Source organism: Lissotriton vulgaris, chromosome 7 (assembly GCF_964263255.1).
Source record: "Lissotriton vulgaris chromosome 7, aLisVul1.2, whole genome shotgun sequence".
Taxonomy (NCBI): domain Eukaryota; kingdom Metazoa; phylum Chordata; class Amphibia; order Caudata; family Salamandridae; genus Lissotriton; species Lissotriton vulgaris.
Window position 1 is genome coordinate 1,086,662,413 of NC_141695.1, and position 26,419 is coordinate 1,086,688,831.

A 26,419-nucleotide genomic window follows, 5' to 3' on the forward strand; every position below is an offset into this window, starting at 1 on the left:
TAAGTGCCCTAAGCACCATCCAGAGAGACCCACCAAAATTTGCCCACTCACCTATAACAAGTCTCCAATACGCAGACAACATTGTGCTCTTCTCAAAAACCCCCATCGGTCTACAACGCTTGATCTCCAAACTGTCGCAGTACCTCTCGAACGCACAACTGACTATAAACCTAAAGAAAACTAACATCATATGCTTCTGTGGCTCCAGAAAAAAAAAAACTTTTGTCTGGAAGATAAATTCTACGCCTCTAATCCAGGTAGACCAATTTAAATACCTAGGAATCTTATTGGACCACCAACTAAAGTTTAAACAGCACCTAGAACAAGGGGAATCCAAAGCTAAGCAGCTTCAATTTGCTTTCAAAACTGTTCAAAAGCAATTAAACGGACAATCCACCAGCCACATTCTCAACATCGTGGCCGCCAAATTTCTGCCATCACTGACATACGGCTTTGAACCACTGGCAATCCGGGACGCCACAGCGTTAAATCTCGCCCAATCCAGGCTGTTTAAAACTCTTTTCTCAATCCCAAGACATATTTCGCAAGCCCAAATTCGTTTGGAGTTCGGTCTTACTAACCAGCTCCTAGCAAGACAAGAAGCACTCGCCAAATATTATTAGCGTATGAGGGACGCAGAAGACGAATCCCTGGTCCACCTTTGCTGGTTAGAAGTCGAAAAATAGTCCTGGCTACCAGACTCAACATACAAGATCTTGAGGCAAGCTTTTAGAGGCACTAAAACTAGAAGAATCTTGGCGTCTGCCCATGAGTTATTCCGCCTTCAAACTTATAATCAAGAAAGCAGTTAAACAAACATCACTACTCATGGATAAAGCAGCAGTGGCTGGCAAAGCCACGCCTGGATCGTTTTGCCGTCATATACCTACCTAAAACCTCAGAATCATTTGAAAGAATGCTTCAGGGACCACTATAAAAGGAAATTGAGCCTATTAAGGCTGGGTTGCTTCTCGTCCAAAGACCTCACTCCCAAATGGCTACGGTCGTGGGCAACTACCGATTGCCGCCTCTGTGACAACGGCACAGAGTCTTTACTGCACCTTATATGCATATGCCCAGCACTTCAAAATCTAAGAAAAACGCTTCTTCGATCTCTTCTAAGAGAAGCCCAGGTGAGAACTTGCAGGGCGGCGGTGATAAGATGCCTAAGTGGTTCTTGTATAGAACTCTCATGTAAAACCATAACATTTTTGAATCTCGCCACCATAGAGCTGGAAAAAAGGGCAGCATCCACCGAGGTCTCTGGACAATAGGCCAGGCTTGGGCAGGCCACAGACTTTTCCACTCTCTTCCCCTCTTCTCTAAACGGTTGTCTTTTCGTATCATGAGTTAAAAATAACGAGACTCTTGTTTGAACAATCATTATTTTATACTTTTTATTTTTTTCCCTTTCATCATGAGTCAAAATTAATGTGTCCCTAGCAAGAACTCACATCATTCATTTTATTCTTTTCCTTTTAGACCTTTTCCCCGCTATTTTTGTATAGCATGATATTAATTCCTAACTTGATTTAAAGTTGATTTTGTGTTGTTTTTATGATGTAAATTCCGCTTGCATGGTGATAAGTCCACCCTTTTATGATTTTTTAAATCAAATAAAGTATCATTAATAACAGTGTATTTGTGGGGCAGCAGAGAGCAAGCTTGGCACGGTGGATCCTGCACTCAGCAAGCACCTTGGTTTCATTTGCCCGGCTAATGGCAGCAAGGATGGCGCCACAAGGGCCAAAGCCGTTAAAGGAGACAGGAAGGGAGGCAAAGGACCTGAAGGCCCCGGCTGGACCTCCGGCTGGGCCCCTGGAGGAGAAGGACAATACAACCGCAAAAACCCTGCAATCAACAGATGGTATGCCCCGTGCTACAGGAGGAATAAGGAGACTCCCAGCTTTGTCGGCCAAAAAGGCGAAAGGGCAACAAACGTCGGGAGGACAGAATGGTAGCGTCGGGAATACAGGAGGCAAAGCAACCCCGAGGCTTCAACGTACGGGAGCAGCCGACTGCATGCAAAAGCCTCATGCTCAAAGAGAGGTAAAAGAAGACAAGGATACAAAATATCGACAACCGACCTTGAACTTCACCAGAAAACCCCAGGATCAAGCAGCCAGCAAGATTAGAGCCTCAGCAACGGAGAAAGTAACCAGCGCGCCAGGAGCTCGGGAGAAGGACACAGGAGCCCGCCACGAGGACGCTGTAGATTTGGTTGCCGAGCAACGCCAGCAGAGCACGCCGCTTGTGAGCTCGGGGAGCGTCGATCAGGGCACCGAGCAGAGCCAGCTGAGAGTTGCTGGAGCTGCAGGACTGGGGCAAGGAAAGCGCTATCCCACATGAGGAGAAGGAGAAAGATGGGCACCTGGGGAAGCATGTCGACGGCATAGTGAATGAAACTGTAAGTACTATGTGTGTAGACCTAGGCTTGAGGGCAGAGGAAAGGGAGTGGTGTGGAGTGGTGTGGCTCACTGGTTAGAGGCGGCAGACCCGGGAGCAGAGGACGGTCCGGGACCAGAGTTCAATTCCCGACGTGGCAGGGTCATGGACCAAGGTCAGCGGACTCGATAATTCTCACCTCGGTGCCTACTCTAACCAGGGATCACACTCAGCAACTCTGGGCATTAGCTTGCCTCATCTCCACAAGGGCCCCCCACATACGCTGGGGATGCCTGGTTTCACCTTGGAGATACCCAGTAGGGACCATCTCACAGGGAAAGCCAGGACGGGTTCCCCAGCGGTCTATTGCACAGAGATACTCCTTCGTGAGTCGATTCTAGCGCGTTAGAAACCCGCAATTAAAGGGGGGCAGGGTCAACAGAGGGAGATTTCTACTCCCTGAATGAAGACTCAGAATCCCTAATCTCTAGCGAGGAGGACTTACTGGATGACACTGATATGGATTCACCCTCTGTAAATTCCTCATCTGATGGCAGGGAGACTGAAAAGAGGAGGTCAAAGGGTAAGGCTAAGGACAGGGGAAATGCTGACAACACCGCTAAAAAGCTGGTATGGGATTATTCCGCCACCTCGCAAATGTACCAGGAAGGTGGAATAGAAAATGTCCAGTCACCACCCCCCTGGTTGAGCAGGAGGCCGCCACTTTGGATCTGGTAATGATCACCCTGAAGCAGATGCAGGGGGAGGCAAGAGCGGAAACTCATAGGGCTAAACAGGCAACGAAGAAGATCCAAGCCTCCCTCAGGAAAATGAATAAACTGTACGAGGATATGGCAACTAGGGTAACTGAAGTAGAGGAAAGGACTGGGAAACTAGAAGACGAGGTAACCAGATGGGACTCCTTCCTACAAGCTCAAGAGAAGATAACAGAGGATGTGCAGTGGAGGCTGGAGCAATTTGAGAACCGGCAGAGGCGAAACAATATAAGACTCTTGGGTGTGGCTGAAGGGATGGAAGGGCAGGACTCAAGAAACCTTGTGATCAGTTTGTTTAAGGGTGCATTCCCAGAGTTGACAGGATGGAATTGGAAAACAGAGGTGCAGAGAGCACACAGATATCCCTTGACAGTAAGAAAGGTCCAGCTGCACCTCGGCCCGACAAACCTAGGGCCATTCTGGTGTATGTGGGGAACTTTCTGGCAAGACATGACATTATGGAGAAAGCTAAGCCAGAGGCAAAACTCACACATAACCAGGTTAAATTTTTCGCCCGTCCTGACTTCTGCCATGCCACCGTGGAGAGGAGGTGGAGACTCAGACAGCTGATAACTCCATTCCAGGGCCTCGGGCTGAGGCCTTCTTGTTGTTTCCAGCCAAACTCAAAGTGATCACAAAGGGGCAGGCCAAATGTTTCTTCTCTAAAATAAAGCGCAGCAATATCTGGAGGAATAGAAGGGAGCGGGGAGGGGCTGAGGTAGAGGGAGGCGCAAGGTAGAAGGATACAAAAAAAAATTAGATTCCCTCCCCTAATACACTGATACATTGAGGAATGGTAAAATAGTTATTAACGCAGGAAAGGGACACCAACGAGATGTAATATAGCACGGTGCACTGGGCATTGGGCAAGATGAGGCTGCGATGGCTGCATAACTACAGCGCCCACACATAGGTCATGGTTGACCTATTTGCCTGTAAAAGGGGGGGGTCTCAAGGGAGGGGACAGTTGTGGGGAGGGAAGAGGGTAGTAGGGGGGGAGGGGGTAAGGTAGGGCACATACAGCACAACACTTTTCTACTTTTTCAAAGTCAGGCAGAAATCTAGATGAACCTCTTGATGTATTCTAGATGATTTGCAGAATAGCCTCAATCAATGTTTGCGGCTTGAATGATCCACGGAAAAGGATTCGGGTGGCTGCTCTGCTTAAAACGATGAGGTTAGATCTGATGTGCTTGCAGGAAACACATGTCGAGGGAGGGAGGACATTTCCCCTGGAGCAGTTAGGCTTCATGCTGCTGGTATATACAAGGCAGGGATCTAAAACAAGGAGAGTGGCGATATTGGCTGAAGGGAGGGAGAGTTTGGTGATTAAGAAGCAAGAAGATCAGAGGGGCAGGTGGGTGATAATCGTAATTTTGCACAAGGGGGTGAAGTTTACAATTGTTTCAATATATGGCTCTACCAAGGATGACCCCAAGGTATTTGAATATCTTGATACAGAATTGGCACATTGGCCAGAACCCATTGTATGCTGCGGGGATTTTAACATTGGCATGCCCTCGGGCATTGGAATACAAGTAGGTTAGAGATACACTGGCATGAAAAAAAGAGTATTTGGAGCAACTGCAGCCATGGCACAAAACAACTCATTGTGCGATGTGTGGGCAGGGCTTTACCCCCAGATTGATGGTCCCACATTCTATTCAGCACCTCATAGAGTTCTGGCAAGGCTAGATTATTTTTTAATCTCAAATTCTTTAATGGCAAGATCTAGAATCCAGAAATATCCAAGAATCATATCAGACCGTAACCCTCTGATCTTGGTGGTTAACCTGGAAGGAGCGGTAGTAAGGGATAATGGTTGGACATTTGAGAAAGCTCTTCTTAAGGATTCAGAATATATTATACATATGAACAAATGGATGCAGGAGTTCTGGGAGTTTAACAGGGAGAGCGCTGTACCAGGGGTTGTCTGGGATACGTTTAAGTTGGGGTTTGGGGGGAGACGATGAGCTACACACTGTTTAAACAGAAGCGGGAAAGAGATAGAGTAGAACAGCTGGTAAGGACAATTAGACAGGCAGAAGAAGAACTGAGCTCATTAATACAGCAGAATAGGCCCTTGGAACAGGCGCTACTTAGAATTATTCAGTTAAAAGCAGAAGTGGCAGAGGATATTAGTAGCAAGGCAGCGGCTAAATACCTAGTTAAAAAAGAGCAAGCATTTGAACTTAGTGAGACAGTCGGGCATATCTTGGCAATCCGGGCCAGGCAGCAATTAGCCTCGGGGGAGATAAAGGAGATTATGGATGACCAAGGGACTTTAACAAGGGACCCAGATGGAATCAGAGAGGTCTTCAGACTATTCTATGCAAATCTATATAGCATAGAAGATGGCTGCGGAGGGAAAGGCATAACTTAATACCTTGATCAGAGTTTAGGTGCGGGCGCCCCATATCTTTCGGTTGAGGAGAAGGCAGCTCTAGAAATCCCGATTTTTCTTGAGGAAGTGGCCAAAGCAGTAGGGGATCTCCCAGCTGGGAAGGCTGCTGGCCCGGACCTGCTACCAGTCGAATTTTATAAAAATATTTCAAGGGAAAGTCGCCGCAGAGATGCTAAAGGTGATGCTGCAGGCCCAGCAGGGGAAGTCCATTCCAAAATCTTGGGGGGGGGGGTGAGGGGGGGGGCGGATGTTATTGTTATTTTAAAAAAAGGGAAGGTATCTACGACTCCAGCATCATACAGGCCAACAGACCAATTACTTTGATGAACGCCGACTAGAAAGTGTACTCAAAGATACTAGCCAACAGATTGGCCAAGGTGATCGAGGGCTTGGTTAGCAATACTCAGCATGGGTTTATCCCAGGGAAGGGAACTACGCAGCACAGTAGGCAGGTAATCACCCTGTTTGACGCCATAGGGGTCCCAGGGGATCCTATTGCAGCTCAATTCTTAGATGCCGAGAAGGCGTTCAATAGGGTTTCTGGCCAGTACTTACCCGTTATGGTCTGGGTGCGGGATATGTTCAAGGGATCCAGGCACTTTATAAGGGGACTACAGCCAGGATAAAGATCAATAGAGGGTATAAGTCTACAGTCCAGATTAGCCGAGGGACAAGGCAGGGGTGCCCAGCATCACCGCTACTGTTCGCACTCTACATGGATCCCCTGCTGAGGAGGTTAGAAGCCAATATAAATATACCCGCAGTGAGAATAAATAATAAGCAATTTAAAACATTCGCCTACGCAGATGACGTGGCAATTGTTTCCCGTAATCCCACCTTGGCCATCCGTGAGATAGAAGTGGAAGCACAGCTGTTTGGAGAGGCTTCAGGTTACAGATTAAATAGGGATAAAACCCAGATAATTAAGTACTCACATGCGATATGCAATGAACATTGGGTAGTGAAATCCGCTATATACCTCGGGTGGAGATCTCTGCAGATTTAGATGCTATTGTAGGATGTAATATGATGCCTTTAATGGCTAAAGTAACTTCAGACCTGACACAAATGAATAATTTACATTTAACTTTGGTAGGATGTACAAATGTTATTAAGATTATTATTTTGTCTAAGTTTTTATATTTTTTTAGAGCAATCCCACTGTTTTTTGAGTCAGCTGGTTTAATAAGTTAGAAGTAGTATTGAATAAGTTTATATGGGCCCATGGAAAGACAAGGAGAGCATACAGATTTATCTCCCTCCCTAGGGATAGAGGAGGTTGGGGGGCCTCAGATTTTAGATTATACTACTGGGCAGCCACTATGCAATTTATCCAGGGAATGATAGGTGGTGGGGGATTTGAGCCTAGAATCACGGCTAATTCCACAAAGATTTATGCAACTGTCGTTGGGATTGAAGATGAGAATGCATTTCTTAATTGTTTGGATTCATCATATATTAAAAGGACACAGTTTAAGACAGTGTGGGCAGCGTATAAAATATGGGCGGCCTTTTTAAAGAGAGCTGGATTAGGTAGATTCAACAGGTACATTCGACTATACAAAAATAAATCCCTCCACCCAGAAATATTTTCAGACTCAGTTATGGCAGAATGGGCAGGAAAGGGGATCAGAAAAATGGGAGATTGAATGGACTCCCAAGGAATCATACAATTTGTGGAATTACAGGATACATTCCATATAAGTAGGAATAGTTTCTTTAAATATCTGCAGGTTTGCAGTTTTTTTGTGTAATAAGTGGGGGGCGGCACGATTTACTAATATTAGCACATTGGACCTGATAGCAAGGGGAGGGGAGGTGTCGATTCGCAGTTTTTATGCGGCTTTGGTAATGACTAAGCCCAATGATATTGAGAAGCATGGTACCAAATGGGTGGAGAAGCTAGGGATTGAGGTAGACAGCTTTCAAGATTCACTGGATCTAGGATGTGCAGTACTGTGCTCAGCCCCGCTGCAATCTCAGCATTATAAAACACTCTTTTCGCTTTATTATATGCCGTCGAGAATTGCTCAATGGGGTGGCACATCAAAGGTTATGTGCTTTCGTTGCGATGCACCAGAAGCAGATATTATACATATCTTTGCCACATGCCCACAACTGTATACGCTGGTTAAAGGGGTAGAGCACTCTTTATCACAGATGTTAGGGGCTAACATCACGTTACTCCAGGTCTAATGCTGCTAGGGGTACCAGCAGAAAACACCAGCATGCATACAGAATTTCTATTTGTAGCTATGGCCGTGCTAAGATTACTGCTTGCCAGGGCCTGGTTGGATAAATCTCCTCCAGCCGTAGAACGCTGGCTTGCTAGCATGTTGGTGGTTTATAATCTGGAAAAAGGTATATATGAAAGAAAAGGCAAAAGGGGGAGGGCATTGGGTAGGAAGATCTGGAAACCATTAATGTTGTGGAAGGGGGATAGAGTGGAAGCATAGAGATAGTATGTTTTTACGGGTCCTTATGCAGTTCCCGCACCATGTCACTGGGATTTGCAAGCAAATCACTTGTAATTTTTGTGGTTTTGTATATTATGCTTTGTTATATCATCTTTACTCTTTGTTTTTTTTCTCCTTTAGGCATCTTGGTTGTGCAAGTATATGAGAGTATTTTTAATCTATGCTGTGCTGTGCTATATGTGGAAAAATTTCTTTCAATAACAATATTAAAAAAAAAAAGGAATATCACCAGAGTCAGGAAGACCAAGGGGACTGGACAGAGATGGGCAGGATGGCCAGCAACAAAATGACCAGGTACTGAAGGAACCTAGCAAGGAGAACCTATCAGGATGGCAGAACCAGTGGGTGCACTACTAGCAGGACAAAGAGGACAAGCACAACCCAAAACAGCATGAATAAGACTAAGAGGGCCGGGACACAAAAGGCCAGATGGACCAGGAGGGCAGTTAGACCGGGACCTGCAGTGCCAGGGTTAGGCATATCAGGCTGAGGAACCTCAGGACAAGGTGACCAAGGCCAAGAGAATCAGAAAGGAATAGCACAGGGATGTACCAAGACGGGGGGAACCAAGAAAGGCCAGGATGTCCAAAAGACAAGGTTTGTAGTGAACAGTAGAACAAAAAGGACCAGGATGACAAGGACCAATGTGACTAACACTACGATGTCTGGTGGGCCAGGTCTAAGAGAACTAGGGCCAGGACAACGAGGTTCAGGACCAATGGCACACAACCATGAGCAAGACAGCAACTATGAAAAATAAAAATAGGAAGATCATGGCCAGGAGATAAAGGGAGGTGAGACCATGAAAAACAGGAGCCCGAAGGATACACTCTTAGAGGACCAAGAAACAGAGGACCTGGTCGGGTAGGAAGATCTGGGCAAAGGTCACCAGAAGCAGGAGGACCAGATTGCATGACTAGGAACAAGATGACCAGGAAAATGAGGAGCCTGCCTAGGCATGCCAGAACACGGAGTGCCATGGGCAGTTGGTTTAGAACCATGAGGACAATTAGCAGGAGCACCAGGGCCAGGAGGATCAGGGCTAGATCAGGGCAGAATAGAAACATTTGGAGCATGTGGATTATGACCATTAGAGCAAGGGGAAATGAATAATCAGGGAAGATGAGAGGGCCAGTACCAAGGATACCAGGACCAGAGCTAGGGGTACCAGGACCCAAAGCAATGAGATTTAGAAGGATCAGGACAAGAGAATCGGGAACAGACCTAAAAGTGCCCGGTGGACTATAACAATAGGACAAGGGCCCAAAGTACCAAGTGGAGCAGAAGGACCAATAGCGGGGGGCAGCGGGACCAGGGTAAGGAACATCAGGGGTCCAGAACAGCCAGGGTGATGAAGACCAAGTGGATTGAACCAGCAAGGCCAAGAGGACCAGGACCAAAATAACAAGCCTCAGAAGGGCCCAAACCAAACCAGGTTTAATGTGTCCCAGAAGTGGGTCTAGAGGTGCTCTACAACCATCCCTTACCAGGCACTCATAGGGTTGTCTCCCATGTGTAAGAAGACTTTCACTCTGTTGCTCAGATCATTCATTAAGTATTTATTTCATTGAATTAAGATATTATCAGTTGAATACATGTTTCTTTATCCTTTACATGATTATTGGCATATTTTACATTTCAGACATTGTCATCATGAGGCATCCAACTCCTACGAAGGAGAGGACCCGAGTGGAACTGACACTTCCATACACTAAGATCTCACTCCAAACTGGATACCCCAGTCATTGTCGTTTTCCCTGATGAAGGGCATATTATTGAATGCCCGAAATGCATTGGATGCCTCATGATGACAATGTCTGAAATGTAAAATATGACAATAATCATGTAAAGGATAAAGAAACATGTATTCAACGGATAATATCTTAATTCAATGAAATAAATACTTAATGGATGATCTGAGCAACAGAATGAAAGTCTTCTTACACATGGGAGACAACCCTATGAGTGCCTGGTAAGGGATGGTTCTAGAGCACCTCTAGACCCACTTCTTGAATGTCATTCACTTGACGTTGTTGGACTCTCGACGTTACCTTCCGGTGCACCAACTAACCTGACCAACTAGGAGTAAAACAATTACAAACAGCAGTGCATTTATCCCATTCTAATCAATTAATGTGTCCCAGACCAGTGGCTGCAGTTCTAGAAGTATAATGATGACAAGGGCCAGGAACAGGAGGACCAGTCTGGTCCAAACCAGGAGGACAAGTGCTAAAGAGGAGAGGTCTAAGAGGACCAGAACACAAGAGGCAGGTGAAAGGAGGGGAGCAGCAGGATCAATAGCTGGTGTACTAGGAATCGGTTGAACAGTGTGAAGAGGATCAGAAGGACAAGGTCAAAAGTGTGAGGATCAAGAAGACCAGGAAGGGACAAGAAGACCTAAAAGACGAGGGCCTGAAATGACCAGGATGACCAGGAGGAACACCAGCAGGAGGAATTGGCATAGGAAGACACAAACAAGGAGGACCTGAAGCAAGAAGATCAAAGCTGGTGGGCACAAAATCTAGAATAGAACACGGACTGTGAGGAACAGGTACAGGAAGATCGATGCTGGGCGGACCAGACCGAGAGATAGGAAAACTAGGAGAATAGGAGAATCAGTAGCAGATTGACAGGCAACCAGACCCAGCAGGACAATAGCTAAGAGGATCTGGGCAAGGAGGATCAGTGAGACCACAACCAAGAGGACCAGGAAGAACAAATCATGGAAACCAGGAGTAACAAAATCTGACATGGCAAGTAAGAACAGAATGAAGAGGAAAAAGAGGACTTGGTGGTGAGGATGACAGCACGACAGGATGACCAAGGTTGGCCAAGCCAGGGGGCTAAGAACAAGGTTACCTAAAAAGGGGATCAGGGCTAAACGAATTGGTTAGTGCAAAAGCAGAATGACAAGGAGCCGGAGGTCCAAGAGTATCAACACAATATGAAGGAGGACCAGGAGAACTATTCAAATCAGGAGCAGGTGGACTAGGGCCATTATAACTAGCGACTGAATGGAGGAGAATTAGGTAGTGTAGTATGATTAAGATCAGCAGGAGCAGGGCTAATAAGACCAGGGGTCCAGAACCAAGTGGACGAGGGCCTGAAGTGCCAAATGGAGCAGGAGAACCAGCAACTAGGTTAGCAGGACCAGGATGGCAAGGATCAGGGGCTCTAGGACAAGTAGAACCACAAGGACCAATGGGACTAGATCATGAAAATAACGAGCAGGCCCATCCCAGGAGGACCTAATTAAGTGGGTCAGGACCAGTGGATGCAGTACCAAGAAGAAAGGGTCCAGGAAGGGAGAATTAGGATGACCCAAACCAGGAATAAAATAGAATGCCACACCTACGAGAACCAGGCCCACAGGGGCATTTGGATAAGGGCCCAGCAGACCGACAGCTTCCGTATGGGGAGAAATGTAATGGGTTATGGAGGCCTAGGAGGGACCCATACAAGGATGGGCCAGTAATAGTACCAGGAATACCAGGTTCAGGAATGACTACAACAAGGACCACAAGTTTCTGGAACCCAGTATCAGGGTGACCTGCGCTAGTCAGACCAGAGCTGGGACGAGGACCAAGAGGACCAAAAACAACCAAGAAAAGGGAGACTTAGAACAGGACAAGGAGGAAGACTAACACAAGAAGACATAGGAGGACCAGGAGGAGGAAGGAGACCAAGTGAATGATGACACATATGTGATTCTAGGACAAATGTATTAGGATATTTGTCATGCTGTCAACTCATAGAAATCTCCACCTTTTTCAGCCCACTTATAGTTCTGGTATTCATTTGCTGATAAGTCAGAGCATGCAAAATAGATAAAAATCCAGGACTGTTACACTCTGACCTCTGAATGATAGCAGACACTGTCTGATTCTGGCACAGTAGTCTGAAGGTGGCTCAGATGGAAGAGGGATTGGAACTTGGCAGAGGGGTCTAAAGGTTGATGAGCAAAAGGGAATGTGGACTGTGATGGAAAGCAGAAAAAGTTAGAGAAACTCAGAGGGCTAAGGTCAGTGAAAATGGTTAATGGCTAACATAAAGGAACAAAGAGCTACTGCAACCAGCAATGGGGAGCTCAGGATGATACAATGGCTCTAGTGAGTAGAAGAGCCAGTGAGGATGGCTCCAGATAGATCATCTCAGATGACCCACAGCAGGATTCTGAGTAACAAGGGTACCCAATTACCAGATGTGATAGTTCTGGGAACCAAAGCCATTGGTGACGGACAAGACACATGATCTACATATGTGGCAGACGTGTTTGGAAGGCCAGCAAAGTAGTACTTAGTATCAAGACCACCAGAGTAGTCTATTTGACTCCCAGAACATTGTAATCAATCAATCAATCAATAGAACTTCTATAGCACGCTACTCACCCGTTAGGGTCTCAAGGCGCTGAGGGGGTGGGGGGTTGCTACTGCTCGAACAGCCAGGTCTTGAGTTGTTTCTTGAAGGAGAGATGGTCCCGGGTCAGCCGTAGGTGAGTGGGGAGGGAGTTCCATGTCTTGGCTGCTAGGTAGGACAGATGTTTGATCTGTGTGTATCTAAAGTGGATGTGTAACAAGTGATTAGTAGTAATACTCAGTGTTTGTGAAGGTCTGAGTGCTGAGACCAGTGGGGTGTAATTTAGATGGCCCATGGTTTAGCACAGGATGTGATGAAGAGTAGGTAACACTTCTCCAGGCAGTAGAAGTGTATTGACTATATACACTGTGGGTGGAGGATGGAGGGCCAGACGCTGATGTAAGGGAGGATGGAGAAAAGGCTACTCACAGAAATTTTGTGAGGTTCTTGTTGGCAAAGGCCTGCAGACTTGTTCTTCCTGGGCGATGACATAGGGTAGATGGTATGAGTGAGGGGAAGGTCAGTGATTTCACATGTTAAAGATGATGAAGTTTGCCCCTGCCTGATGACTTCTTCAAGAACATTAATGAAAACCAGTGTCCTTTTTATTATTTATTGCTGCTTAGAGTCAGCATCATTACTACTTCTGAGAAAGCCATCACTAGCACAAAGGCTGTGCTTGAAATACTTCAAGAAACCAACATGTGAATCAACCCAAACCAGTTCCAAAACCTTAGACTGTGGAACCCTATCCTGTGTCTGGTAAATGAGTATAAAATGATTATAAAAGTGGAACTGTGAAATGAGCGGCCTATAGGTCACAAGAATGGAGGTAACAAAAAGTCTCTTTATTCACAGTGTCTAATTTCCTATTATATTTGTAATAAATTAAATGAATAAAATATCCCTTTCAGTTTCTTTTGTTCTGTGTCTTTGATGGATATATGGCTGTCTCTGAATAACTGGAAATCTTCAAATGACATTAATTTCAATTAATTAGTGTTCCTATCCTTGACTAGAAAAGAAGACATTATCCATGAGTTGACTTTATGATGTTGATTAGTTCACTCCTCCAGATGCTTACCTCCATCACCTTGCTCAAGAAAGGCCATTTCCCCGCCTTGAGAGAAAGACGGGGAGATGGCATTGCTGGTGTGTGGCCCAAATGCTCATCTTCCCCATTAAGATTAACTTCCAACTTCCTTTTATTGCTTTGTCAATAACTACTTGAGAGGAAGAAGAGGTGGTAGTCATCTCTGGCATATTTCTTGAATATTCCCAAATCTGCAATTGTTTTTTCTCTTCTTTTTGTAGGGTGGAGTTCAAAGAGGGTCAGGGAGGGCCCAAAGCAACTGATTCCCTCTTGGTGGAGTTTCAAGTTGCGGGAACGGCCCTAACATCTCGAGGTTCAGACTGGGCAGTCAGCCTTAAGACCTGCTCCTAACCACTCCATCTTAAAAGCCTGGCTTCTCCCTGTCGGCAGTTTTGCCATCGCCAGCCAAGGTCTCCAGGAAATATGCTTTTGTTCTGGATACCTCAGGTGCACTATGCCATCTTTTGTGAAGCCTGCGCTTGAATTGGAGTTGACTTACTCTCCAAACCTCAGACACTGCTGTACTGCCCATGGGTGTTGACCGTAATAAACCCAGTTCTGTTTTTTTTTTCATCTAAACTATCAGCAGTGTCTGCTCTTTGATTCCACTGAAGCACTGCTGTCTGTGTGCTGCATCTCGCCCCAGTGTTGCCTTAACTGGGTAAGGCTTCTGTCAGGCAAGACCTACCTTGTCATAGGGGCACAGCTACCTCACCTTATTCAAGTTCCAAGTTCTTCAAGTCCAAATAAGGAAGTGTTCTGCAACGTTCACCAAAAGCTTGTTTGGGACTAGGGCTGCGCTCTGCATGACAGCCAGTCTCCCAGAGGAGAGGGGGGCATCCACTGAAGTATGCTCTACTTGCTGGAGGGTCTGATGGATTGCCTAGTATCTAGAAGTCTACCTGCCTTCTCAGAGATAGAAGGAAGGTCCCTGCTCCTACAGTAGGAAAGACGGTCCTAGACGGGACCATTATGTTCCTGGCATACAAACACCTAGAAGAGAAAAAAACAAGATTTAACCCATGTTATTAAGGATCTGCGAATTTTCCTGAATGATTCACACAGTGAACAAAGTCAAGACATTCAACTAAAGAGCAACATTGTGTCATCTGTCATCCATGCCATGCTCTAAGAGACTGGTGCACCACTGTCTGCTCTGATCTGTCCTTGGACGCTGCAACTGCTGAAGACAGACACCTGCTGGATATCCGGCCTGTGAGTTGCAACTGCGGAAACAAAGCACATATCTGTGTCCAGTTTAGAATGCGTACCTGCTGAAAATGAGCACTCTCTAGACTGGCCTATTGCACTAAACACCATCCAGCAGCCTTTGTGGTGAGTTAAACTGCCTTCGTGTCCCAGCATCATCAAAGTCGCTGAAGGAGGAACAGGGTGGCACCCGCCAACACCACAATAACCACACCTTTCTAAAGCTGGTAAAACAGGGTTCAGTCCATTGGGAACCATAGACTTTGCTTGTGTGAACTTGTGACAATACGAAAAGTTGAACTTATCCATGCCTTAGCCAGTTAGTCAAAGACAATGACCTAACTTCATGTGAGGGACCTTAATAATAAGCAGGACTAGACCTGGGAAAATGTGCCGTATGTGATGTAACACTTTACTGTGATTTATAGGTGAGATTACGTGTTAGCCGTATTCTTATTTGAATTTTATAGTATTTCATTTTGATGGGATATTGAAGTAATTTCGATTTACTAAAATAGGCACATGACTGAACAATACCTTATTTTTTCTGCTGGTTGACTGAGCTATTGTGCTCTGAGAGTTTTCTTTCAAGAATAGGAGTGATATATAATGTCTATCAAACTTAATAAGTATTTGCATTTAACTATGATTTTTTTTAGCTTCCTGTAAACTGCATACATTCCATGTGCTTATGTTTACAACTACAATGTTCATAATGACAATAAAAGAGAAGTATTTTGAGACGTGTTGGTTTCTCATTTTGAAAATTATCTATTGAGAGTTGGGAATGATATAGCTGGATATGTCTCATCAACTATTTGGACATTTCTGAAGTCTTCCCTCAACAAGTTAAGTTGAATATGCTGACCAAATAGGCTCATACTTGGAGAGCATCCATAACATCAACTTTGTTTCAGAAAATAATTTACAGGTTTTATTACCTAATATTGATTGCCATAATAAGGGAAAAGTAACTGGGAACAGGGGGAAAAGCTGGGTCAGTCACTGTGAGATATGCAAGCAATGTAATTGTTTTAGGACCAGGCGTCTTTGCCACACATCACATTCTTTGTATGTTTATGTTGAGAACCCAAGTCATGGCAAGGGTATTGTTGTTGAGATGGTACCAAATTCTGATGTGGAATGCTCTCCATTTTGTGACTCCATTAAAGGAATCTGGCATATTGCATGATGTAGCTCTAGTTACAATTGGAAGGATTAACCTTGATGTTCCCACACAGACGACCATGCATAGGTTAGATTAGAGGATGATAGTACCTATCCACAAGTTTGACTTCTTTTATCTTACACTTTCTGCCATACTCCATGTGTATGTGCTCCTTAAATATTTTTGTCAAATGATTGGATACATGATACCTAATACTACAGATGCGCAACCTCAAACAAACATAACTGCCAAGAATATGGTAAGTTTCTAAAAAACTGATTTGTTTCTATTTTAAGACTACCTGTTTCACTTCAAGGTTGGGCCCATCCACTAGTTGGCTATGAAAAGATTGCAGCACATTTCCGACCCCCAAGCATGATACTCAATGTTTCAGACATAGGCCCCACAACATCAACAATGTAAACAAACAGGATTTCCTTTTAGCTGATAACCAAGAAGTGCATTAGTTTCCTATCAGGGGCTCAAGCACTTTACAGATCTTGCAATACAAAGTAGTGAACTCCTGGAGAAGTGCTTCTTTCTTTTGTCTAACTGTTTCAAGAAAACAAGAAACACAGAATAGCTCAGTAAGGACTGGTCAATATTTTTCTGTTCATTCAAGGCCAAATAGTCTTCTCCATCTGTTCTAATTACCCTGGAGACGAATAGCAATGTAGAAAGTGTGGAATAGGTGGGCTTCAATAGAGCAGGAGGAAAGCTAATGTGACAAAGGGACTATGCTGGCAGCTTTCTCCTCATCCACAGACTATAAGTGCTTTCGGGGAGGTTGGCTTAGGATGTTGTTATGTGCACACTATCCTGTTCACCATGGACTAAGAATGCCTACTGCCGGAGGATCGTCAACATATGCGACATGCACCCGGGCGATAATGTACCTGAACATTTATCCCACATCTGTAAACCACACATGCTGAACTTTCATGCACAACAAAGGCAAGAGACAACCATTTGGGAATCTAAACAGCCAATGGCCAATCTTCTCTCAGTGACACAGGATAAAATTATTGTGCCCATGCAATATTAATCTGCTGTTAGTATGACCTGCCACTATATAGCCACTATATATCCTTGGTTGAGCAGTCAGTAGACAATCTCACTCAAAATAAGTACAATTTGGTTGCCTGGTCAACAGAGCCTCACCAACCAGAAAAGCATAAGAAAAGGATGGAACACTTACACAGGACTCAGACAAGTGAGGGAACAGGGAAGGAACACAGGGATAGCCATAATAATTGAAAGGATAAGGTCGTATAGCATTTTCAAGCAATATACAGGAATATAAATCCCATTCATTTAGTTAAACACTTCACAGCTTCAAAGTGAAATAAAATAAAATAATTGCACTGTTTAATACCTCAATCTCAACTTCTCATGATGATTAATTAGAGAACATTTCACATATTTCCATGAGTTTCCCCCAAACATTATTTCTTAATACAACAAGTAACCACAAACCTGGTGTAGAGATGGAAGAATAGTTTCATTGTCAGTCTATGGAACCCTGGTAAAAGACTACATGCATATTATTTACATGGCGAAAATATAAGAGGTGCTGAGACTCAACCACAGCGCTCCTATGTGGCTACACTTGCTGACTCTGTTGTCTGAATACAGGTTGTATGATATGAGTGCTACACAATTAATTTTATTTTAAAAAACGACAAACTATTTAACAAGAGAAAAATCAAAACCCATGAGTTTGGAACATCAACTGTGTCAACAGGTCTATGAAGGTAATGCATGGATGCTCCCTTATAAGAATCACATATATGGAAATTTGATTACTCAGGACATATTGGTAATCCACTTTTCTTAACACTTCTTTTAAAAGGAATTTGCCTCGAATGCCATCACCAACTACACAGTAATATAGTCATATTTAATATTCCCTTACCAAAGATAGTTGCGAAGGTACCTAACAAAAACATTGACTGACTTTTTTAGTGACGCTAGATTCTATTTTTATTTTTACAATGTATAGTTTTGCTTCCTTTTGTCATGAGATTTGGATGAAGCCGCTCAATCATATTGTGTTGGTGACTTGCATAAGGGACCCAAAGCAATTGATTGCATTTTGAAAAGATCACCAGAAGTATCAGACGGCATCATTTCACTTGACTGCAACCTTTCCAGCTCTGGCCTATATTTTAACAAATTATTGTTTTAGTTTTTTTGTCTAATCTGTTTAACTGAAATGAATGAGGTTTAATAATGCCAGAATGCACTAATTTGTTTAATGAAAACTCAAGGAAGAAAAAGAAGTGTTCAGATAAATTGGAGCTTTTTCATAACTCTATTTCTGGCCCTAGTACATAGCCATAACTTTGTGAGTAGGAGCGAGTACATAGCTGTAGAAGGGGGTAACAGTTTCACCTAGTCTTGCAAAGGATCTAATCATCTTTATCATTAACCACCTCTTCTGGTAAAGTTAAAGGAGCAGGAGCATTAATGGAGTACTTGACAGTTCGATAATTGGCCTCCCAAATTGCTGTGTTTTGGCCCTTGCAATAATGGGGAGACATTCCCTGCCATGTGATTGAAATTAAGTGAAAACATTCAAACATTCTCTTTGATGATCATTGGGACCTTTTGGTCAAATTTAATTCAGAACAGTGTAGCACTAACTAGGAGATGGATGCCAAGTGTGCTCTACATGATAGTAATTGCCTGTTGAAATATAAGCTTAGCATAATAATACACACTTTCAGCTGTTTAGACAGAAGCAGGCTAAATAGTGAAGTTGCTCTGCTATTTGCAGAGGTACTGGCCAAATTGTGCATACTGGTTACTACTTACACATCACCAATAGAATGACGTTTTTTTTCTCTTTGAACAGTTGCTGGCCAAACAGTCCATAATTTCTGCTAGAAGACATCAGAGGACGGGAAATAAATGAAGTGTCTTTGCTAATTGGAATGCTGCAATTCGAATAGTACATACTGTCTTCTATTTAGTCAGCAACCAAGAAAATATTGATATTTCTTTGCTATATGCAAGGCCACCTGCCAAAGAGTTATTCATTTCTGCTGTTTAGGCAGTGGCCAGGTAAATAATGGTGTCTTTTTGGTATTTGCATGGCTGCTGTTTTACCAGCAGCAAGGCAAAGAGTGAAGTTTCTTGGCAATATGCACAGCCGCTGTACAAATATTACATAATGTTTGCTAATTAGCCATTGACTGGGTGAATGGTGAAGTTTCTTTGCTATTTACTTGACTGCCAATCAAATAGTACATAATCTCTGCAATTTAGGTAGTGGGTGGATCAGTATTGAAGTTTCATTGCTATTTGACATGCCTCGGGTCAAATAGTGCAGAATCTTTTCTATTAAGCCAGTGGCTGGGTAAAAAGAGAATCCACTGTTTAACCTGCAGCTGGGAAAATATTGAAGTTCCTATGTTATTTGCTAGGTCACCGGCCAAATAGAAAATAATTTCTACTGTTTAGCCAGTGGTCAAGTAAATAACAGAAAAAAGGCAATATTTTTCGGGTGGTTGGCTAAATAGCTGCAACCTCATTCAAAACCAAATTTTCATCAGTGGGATCCAATTCATAATTATCTTGACTTGTGAGGTCACAGTTTATTTCAGTGTTTGATAACATTCTGTACACTGATGAGTTTACTACCAGGACAAGGACTCTTAAATATCAATTGATTGTTAATATTTTGCCAGTTATTTTCTGGCAGGTTTATATTTTTGTCTTTGATATTCTGCCATGCATCACTGTTGGATATTATAGCCTTTTGCCAACTATCACCCCAAATAAATGGCGTTCAAACTGCTCATCTGCACTATGCTTTAGAATATCATCTTAGATATTTTCCCAGCAAGTGGTGAAGTGGTTTATTGTTATTTTCCCAGTTTTTTTTATTTCCAGATGGCTTCAACCTAAACCAAACTGAGTTGATGTTTGAATGCTCCAGCTGCAAAGCAAAAAACACAGACCAGTTCGGTATGCAGAGGAAAGTTAGACTATACTAACATATAAAAAATATGCCAATGGTCAACAAACAACTCCAGTCTATGCTGGTAGGGAATAGGTATGGCTTCCAGCAAAATATTTAGATCCCACTCATTGTTCAATGGGATCCAAAGTATTCTTCCGGTACTTAGTGCTTGAAGCTACTGTATTGAGGCTGGATTCAAGGGGTTTCCTAGACCCTGGTGACATAGAGTGATCAGCTGTTGCCTTTATGTCTGACGGATGCACAAACTATGGACAAAATAAACCTATTGACAGTACTTGTTCCTAGAAATGACAACACTTCTTCCTCCTTATAGCACCTCAGGGATTTATACTAGTTCACCACAGCTCTTCCCATATGTGTGTTGCAAGCTACAAAAGTAGAAACAATGATATTTCCTGCAGTGCAAAGAGTAGAACAAATGGGTCTATTGGTAGCCCTTGGATGGCAAGGCCCACTATCTTCCGTTTACCTTTGGCTTGGTCTAAGCCACATCATTATCCTATGGGATACCACTAGCTTGAATCCCAAGTAATCTCTGATGATTGGGGAGACTGTCTTTGATGGCAGGGTCATGGTATACGGAAGCAAGCTGGAACTGCCATTACAAATGTGATCCAGGGGATAGACCCCAACGTGCAGAGCCATTTCCAGGACATAATCATAAGATATCTCTAATGGACTGGCACATTTCTCTCTGTGCATTGGGACACTAAAGGGGCAGCACCTGCAACCTATGCTATGCTTGTTTAATGCAGGGATGGTGTAAAATACCACCTACATCACACAAAACCGAGAAGAGGGGGTGACAGCTCATTACTAGTCCTTTTAGCTGAAATGTTTTCCAAGGAATGTTTTATGTTTGCCCATTAGCTGGAGTTCGAGCATTTGCATCTGAAAGGCTGTCGCTGCCATCTCACCCAATGGGCTGTTTAACCCATGACTCTTTACAAAGTAAAAGGCAGAAACCGAGGAATAACATTTTACTTTGCTACCTCCGCAATTTGATGCTACGACATGGGATACTAACATTTTTTAATGTCATTTATATTGTTTTGTAAGTCACAATAAGTACAACAGTGACAATACAAGCTTATTGCTCTATCCACATAATATAGGTAAGCACATACAAGTATTATCAGCATTAGTTGCATAGCCATTATACCCACTAACCAGTGTGAGATTGATCCGATGATGGATCAATCTAGTAAGGGTGGTATAGGGATGGTCATAGTCAAAGTGGCATGCGCCTAACTACATACCAGAGTAGTAGTTGCAAATACAAATAATACATTAACAAAGAAAAAAAACATAAATTGGAAAGAAAAATAAAAAGCAATCAAGAACTGGGCTTTTACCTGCTTCTGTGTCATTAAAGGTACTATGGGGCATATTTACAAGCCCCTATCGCCACGACAATGTCACTTTTCAGGATGTTGTGGTGGCGATTGATTTTTCACCTTATTTACAAGGCAGCTTTAAACCACTTATTGCTGCCTTGTAAATAATACACACTTTAGCGCTATACTTAGCGTGGAAAGGGAGAGCAATGGGTGTTGCTGTGTGTGTTCCACCGCAACACCCATTGGTTGTGAAGCTGCCCCATATTTCAAGGGTGGAGTAAATATGGGACAGCACCAAAATGGCAAAACGAGGAGAAATGTTTAATTTCTCCTTGTTTTTGTTGTTTTCATGTATTCTGCGTTGTGCAGCATGCATTGAAACAGCAAAACACCAATGATTGTTTATGTGCAGGAAGGTGTCCCTTCTAGCACATAAACAATCATTAAAAAAATACGTTTTACAACTTTGCATTGCGCAGCACACATAGAAGTTACAAAACGCCACATAAACAATATTCACTTGCAACGCAGACACCCTTGCACTATGGTGCAAGGGTGCCTGAGTTGTAGCTAGGCAGCTAAATTTCGCACCAGCGCAGGGAAAAACGCAGGGCTGCACCATAGTCTTGAAATATGGTGCAGCCCTGCGTTTCTAAAGTGACGGAGCATGTACTTAGCCTTCTTGGCTTAACAACACGCTTCACTACTTTACTAGTAAATGTGCCCCTAAATATATTCTCTTCAAGGAAGATAGTGTCTATAGGAGCTCTGCTTCGGTATCTAGCTCAATGCATGGGAAAAGGATTGGGGAGCCAGCACTCATATCCCATTTTGTCCTTACTATACTCTTGTCTCCCTGGGTGGAGGGACGATCCTCCCCATGCCATCCATTGTGGGGCGATCCTGTAGTATTGAACTCTATGCCTGTATAGACTCTAAGACCTTTTGCCATGCAGCACCTCTTCCTGTAGGGCTGATTCCTCGCAGTCAATCCATTTCAACACTTCTGCACTCCAGTTCTGAAGGGCAGGGCCCTGGGGATCCCTACAGGAGATCGCAATTCGATGGTGAGCAAGTATAAATGCCAAGTCAATAAATTTAGAAGTTATTGCTTTCATTTTGGGCCGAGGTAAAAACCCCTGCAAATGACAGTCCAGTGTTTTAAGAATATGATGGCCTGTGGCCATTGAAATGTACGGAACAATCGTTTCCCAGTAATGGAAGAGGGCCTGGCACTCCCAGACCATATGATAAAAATTAGCATCCACCGCTTTACATCTTGCACACACTGCCTGTGCAACTAGAAACATCAGTTCAGTTCATTCACTGGAAAAATCACATTTCTTCATTTAGGTGTGAGATATACTATGTGTGAGAAATAATATTGGGCGAGCTTAAACCTAGCGTTCCTTGATGTGCATGGGGTGCATTCCAAATTAGCTGTCAAATGCTTATTCAAATTAGGGAGGTTCATGTCAGTTGCCCACCTATCTTGCAGACTTCCCAGGTTCCCCTTGGCTTGTCGATGTAGCACTTTGTACAGTAAGGTGATGACTTTTATCATACAAGAATTGGTGCTTATGTTCTGAAGGGCATTCTGGGTTGGTGGCTTGTCTGCCCTCTATGCCAAAAGGCCTGAATTGTAGCATTCATTGCCACATATGTCAAGAAATAATGGAAGGCTCTAAGGGCCTGTTTAGTACTTTGGTGGTCCTGGAACGTGGAGCCACCTCGCGTTCCCACTCCAGGACCACCAAAGCTATTCGCACATCACCCGCTGAATCAGAAGATGAAATCCAGCATGTAGGCCTGTGACGACTGGCCTAAGGCACTGCCTCTCAAAGGCTCATAGGAGAGCCATAGAAAGGCAGCTCCGTGAGCCAGCCTCAGCACGTTCCAGTACAGCATGGACTGTAAAGTCCATGCTGTCCTGGAACTGAGGGCACAAAAAGACAAGAGGGCACACCATGTGCCCCCCTGCATGCATTCCCATGCACGGGGTCAAGAGGGGACCCTGCAGGACCTCCTTTCTTTCCTCACAGCCAGCAATAACATGGAGGAAGAACCTTCATGACACCGCTGGCAGCGAGGAAAGTTGTGATATGTTTGGCGGGGCCTCAAGGCACCGACAAGCATATTGCAGCCTTTAAACCCCAGCACGACCACCAGGGAACTTGGTTCCCTGGCAGTTGTGGTGGTCTCGTGATGGTTAGACTGCCACAGTTGTAATACTGGGGCGGTCCCGCAGTGAGACAGTTGTCAGACCACAACTACCGCTGTTGTCTTAATTAGGCCCTATGTGTGTCATTCTCAAAGAGGTACCTAAGGATCCAAGACCAGCCTTCTTCCAATCTTGCAAACCTCGCCAGGCCCCCTTGGGATTTAGGACAGATACAGTCATTAGTAGGAGGTTCCTGGCATAGGGGCATTTAAAGTGTGTTTTCTGCAACTCCCTGGACCAAGAGTACTTAAGAGTGTCAACCAGGTTGCTGGGAGTAGTGCCTTGTGTTTTGCATGAAGGGTGGATTATTATCTGCAGCCATGTGGTGCGTGTGTGGGGTGGCCACACTGACCTTGTGAGAGAGGCCCCAACATCCCTCCCTCCATTTAGTCACCCAAACAAACTACATCCAAATAACAGAGGTCACAATCAGGGACTGCAAGGCTGCCCTAGGTTGTAGGAAGGCGAAACTAGGCCAAGGAAATTCTATGATGTGTGTCCCAGAGAAAGGACAATAATAGATTGTGTATTGCCCAAAGTACATCCGTCGAATTGGGCATGTGTAGAAGTAATACAGTAGTGGAGGCAACATCACACTATTCGCCAGAGTGAGACGACCTATAACCGACAGTAGTAGAGGAGGCCAAAAGGCTATAGCATGCCAGAACACATGGTCCTCAAGGGTTTCCTTACACAGCTGCAAGGAAGGATTTGGTGGCCTAGGGGCAACCCAGTGGAGAACTAGCAGGAATGGATCTGAAAATAATCAATTTCTAATCCGTATCAGACACACTCCTCCATTACAAAGGATCAATGCTTCACAGCCTTCTTAATTTAGAGGCCTCTTCTGGACTGAAAGACAAGAAATCTCAGATCCAAACAGACAAGTGAACCATTGAATGACCTGAATGAACCGCAAAAGGGAACACAATCCATATTGCATGCTGCGATGTAATCACATTCAGGAAGATAGTACCATGCCACTGATAGGTGTGCTTTCTAAAAGAGATTGCCAAGCTTTCATGTGTAAGGAGGAGTTTGTCTGATAATGATAATTTTGTGGATTAATGTTGGACTAAGGGCAAGGCGTGAACAATTACATGGTTTGCCCTCTGATCAGTCCTAACCTCACTACTATCTCCAGGTGGATCAAAAACCTAAATAATTTCAAAAGTCTCCAAATATGTCAAAGACTTTTGGGGGGACAAGGAATAGCTAATACTTTGAGGATTTGTATATATCTATGTGTCTTTATATTCATGTTTGTATTGTATACCTAAAGAATCGTGTAAATTATGTGTCAATTTGTACATAAGATAATATATGTTTGTCACAGATACAGTATATGTACACTTTTTGTCTAGATTTTCTCATCACTATGTATAATTGAAAAATGTTCCGGAATAATGGAACGGAGATCAGTGTAGTTAACATTATTACATTTGTTAGTGTCAATTCAAAAGAGTACTGATATTGGAGTTAAGTAACACTGTTGCTTAATTAATCCACCCTACTAAACCACATTTTTTGTTTTATATGCTCTATGAAACAGGCCAATCCCACACTGTCAAGCCACACTCGCAGCTGACTGGATACGGACAGCGGGAGTTGATAGGCCTTGAGACTGCGTACTTGGCGCCCAACACCAAGGCATCTCATACCTCTCTACTAGTGCCAATAGGACAGTGGAAGTGAGGCTGTGTCGGAAAGGTCCCATAATCCTTCATGGCTGATAACAGCAGTTAGGGCAGCCTCGACTGCCTGCCCTGCTGCAAGTGTTACTGAATGCCATTTTACATATAAAAAATATTTATCTGATTATTTAACTTTCGCACCTTAGATCATATCACTGCAATGAGTGGCCTGTATTAAAAGTAATGAACCACACCCGCTCTCTTTGCCATTTTTTATTAATGACTCAAGAGTCAAATCATTTAATTTATAAGCCCCTATTTTATTTTATAAATGGAGCAACTGGAGAACCGCAGCCTTAAGGCCCGGCGGCGCAGGGTACGCCTGAAATCCCCGGGGTTCACCTGCCTTATCAAAACAGAGACTCGGACTCTTCGTCTGGCGTAGAAGATGGTATTTATTAGCTGCAGCTAGTACAGTGGTCTTAGAAGTCGTCAGTACAACGAGGTTCAAAATAGACTGCCACTTAACTCCGTGGCGCACAGGTTTATATACGATACAATACAATGCAAAATGCAATCACACACGAGCATGAGCTATTGGCAAATGTTATAGACAATGTTTTAAGACCTAAGCAACTCAAGTTCCCGGTTCTGTTTGTCATTCGACCCCTTAAGTAAATCACAAGCAAATCCACACAATTCAATTTACAAGCAGAGAAAAGACAGCTGTGTGTTGTAGAAGGACAGTCGAGAAACAGGAGAATGCATGAGACATGTAGCGAAGGACAGCAGATAAGATAACTTAAAGGAAAGAATGGTGTGAAATAACATGTAGTCCAGACGGGGATTAATCAGCTCAGACAGGAATTAGTGTACTCGGCCAGACCCTGACACTCGTTAGCAAACATAGGCGAGGAAGCCACCTGACACGCAAAGCAGAAACGACAAAAACATCGCGTTCGCCAAGCTGCCTGAGTGAGGGCAACACAAAATGGCGGCGATCTCAAAATGGAGACTGAGCACAAACGAATTCGTAATTTACAGAACCTCACAACATTATGGTCTATTAAACCATACACAAGAGAGGTTGTTGTACAGAATGCACCATGAACTGTTTCAAGGTGCTCTCAAATGCAGTGATCAAGGAAAAGGAGGCACAGTGAAGAAAAGTGTCTAGGGTCACACTGTTTTCTAAAGCCTGGATGCTCGTTTTGAGACCAGGTTTACTGATTATACATAATACAATTTAAATTCTGGATGAATATCAGATTCCTTCCCTCTTCTGCCCTGATGCCAATTATTTGTTAGTGCCCCAAGTGGCAAGTTCGTTATCTATGCCTCCTATGATAGAACTTTATTGTTGCAATA